This window comes from Atractosteus spatula, unplaced genomic scaffold (genome assembly GCF_055471065.1).
Source record: "Atractosteus spatula isolate fAtrSpa1 unplaced genomic scaffold, fAtrSpa1.hap1 Scaffold_16, whole genome shotgun sequence".
Lineage (NCBI taxonomy): Eukaryota > Metazoa > Chordata > Actinopteri > Semionotiformes > Lepisosteidae > Atractosteus > Atractosteus spatula.
In genome coordinates, this window is record NW_028296719.1 from 192,953 (window position 1) to 195,250 (window position 2,298).

At 46.6% G+C, this 2,298-nt stretch overlaps 2 non-coding genes across 2 annotated transcripts; both read left to right on the forward strand.

The window, feature by feature from the left end:
• Positions 1 to 492: 492 nt before the first annotated feature.
• Positions 493 to 566, forward strand: trnai-aau (transfer RNA isoleucine (anticodon AAU)). The gene has a single exon. It is a non-coding gene; the product is annotated as a tRNA-Ile (tRNA).
• A 1,435-nt stretch (positions 567 to 2,001) lies between these two features.
• Positions 2,002 to 2,083, forward strand: trnas-aga (transfer RNA serine (anticodon AGA)). Its single transcript has one exon. It is a non-coding gene; the product is annotated as a tRNA-Ser (tRNA).
• The last annotated feature ends 215 nt before the right edge of the window (positions 2,084 to 2,298 follow it).

Below are 2,298 nucleotides of genomic sequence, written 5' to 3' on the forward strand. Positions count from 1 at the left end.
GAAGCTTAGAAGCTGTGAGCCAGGTCAGTACCCGGATGAGGGTGACCTACAGGGAAAAGCAAAGCTCACAGCTGGAAGCGGTGTTAATGGAGCCAGCGGTGGGGCGCTCACCCTGAGGTCTGTGCGGGTCCCAATGCCCCAGTATAGTGACGGAGACGCTGTGTGGTAAAAGGCGCCGTCTTTTGGATGAGATGTAAAACCGAGGTCATAGCTCTCTGTGGTCATTAAAAGTGACCACCAAAACCTTTGACAAAAGCTCTTGGTAATTGATGGTCTTCAATAATGCTTCTCCTTTAGGTACATTTGAAATCAGCTGAAAAATGCTGTGAAATGGGGGGGCACTTCAGGCCAGTGTAGGATTTGGGTTACAAGAACCATTAAACAGCACGAGAAAGCCCGTACACTGAATCGCAGAGCTTTCTATTCAAAAAAGGACAAAAGAAACTTCCCTGAATTCCATTTTTTGCAGCACAGAGAGGATAGTCGGCATGAGGCCTGTTAGCTCAGTTGGTTAGAGCGTGGTGCTAATAACGCCAAGGTCATGGGTTCAATCCCCGTTCGGGCCAGGCAGTCTTCTCCTGTCTTGCCAAAACCCGTTGCTTGCTTGCTGTGGTGAGATTGGGGGTAATGCAACGACGCCACATACTGCCGACAGACAAGAGTGTTGTGGGAGAAGAGAGAAGTGATTGAAGAGTGTCCTAGGTAGAGCCAAGATGAAGTGTCACAATTGCATAGAGGAGGATTTAAGATGGTAAAAATAACCGGAAGTGATCCCCCATTCCGGCGCAGTCTGATGTACTTCTGTCATATAAAGTGAAACTAGATGTCGAACTGGAGCCTCACCATTTGCATAAGTGAGGCTCCAGTTCGACATCTAGTTTCACTTTAAATGACAAAACTGAAGAGACTTAAAGAGCTGGAGAGGATTTCTTACAACTTTTGAGCCGGCACAGTTTTCGAAAACGTTTTCTTCACGCTGCACTATACAACACAGACAGCCAAGAGTCTCCAAAACAAAACGAATTGACAGATAGGAGAAAAGTCCCACTCGTCCTAAAGTTCCCAAAAACCAGCACTGAGCGTAAACAAAGTGTTCAAGTAGCGTGGGAATGCTACCCCTAATCCTAGCTGGAGTTTGAGCGTCTGGTTCAGAGTTTGCTCAAGAGTTTACCTTTCACAGATGCGCAAAGATGAATGTTGAGGGTCCACGCTTCAAGGCGCCTTACAGTGCAGGGAGTGATTAGAGACAATTCGTGACGTGTGCTCGTTCCCGTATACCGTACGCCCCGGGTTGCAGTGCTAGGATGACGTCCAATACCGCTTCGGCACGTAACGGCATTATATTCAAGTGCAGGACGTGAGGGTTTTATTTTGTTCGTTTTGTTCTGCTCTGCTTTGCTTTGTTTTGCTTTCCATGGCGTTCGTAAGAGCATCAATAAAAAGGCGATTCCTGCGTCTAACAGGAATATAAGAGCTATTTCAAGTGCGGCTTCTAAAATGCTTGTAGACATTTGTCTGTTGTTGATTGTTTTTTTGTGTCTAACAAAGTGCCATTTTCCTGTCCGGACGGGGAGACTTTATCATTCCGACATGAAGCAACCCTTAAGTCCTCTGAGGCGTGTCTGTCTGCAAGGTTTGTATTTTGGAAAGGTTTTTTTTTTTTAACGGAGAACAACTTTGAAAAAGATTTCCGCCGGCGTCTCTCGATCCGTGTGAGATTGTAGCAAGAACATGGTGCGGCTTCTTAAATGCTTGTGGACATTTGTCTGTTGTTGATTGTTTCTTTGTGTCTAACAAAGTGCCATTTTCCTGTCCGGACGGGGAGACTTTATCATTCCCACATGAAGCCACCCTTCAGTCCTCTGAGGCGTGTCTGTCTGCAAGGCTTGTATTTTGGAAAGGTTTTTTTTTTAATGGAGAACGACTTTGAAAAAGGTTTCCGCCGGCGCCTCGCGATCCATGTGAGATTGTAGCAAGAACGCAGCAACGGCGGCGCGCGCTGTAGTCGTGGCTGAGTGGTTAAGGCGATGGACTAGAAATCCATTGGGGTCTCCCCGCGCAGGTTCGAATCCTGCCGACTACGGTGTCCTCCTCACGTCGTTGTGTGCCGGCGCAAGCAAGGAAAAGTGCCTTTCTGCTTTTCCTGGTGGTTTTAAAACGCGAGATCGCTTGTACCCGCTGCCTTGGAAAGAAATGTCTACATGTTTACTTGCACATTGTCTATTGTTTGTTTGTACATTGTCTTGATGCACTGTTTGCACTTTGTCTTGTTTTTTACACTTGTTTTACAATCGAGAG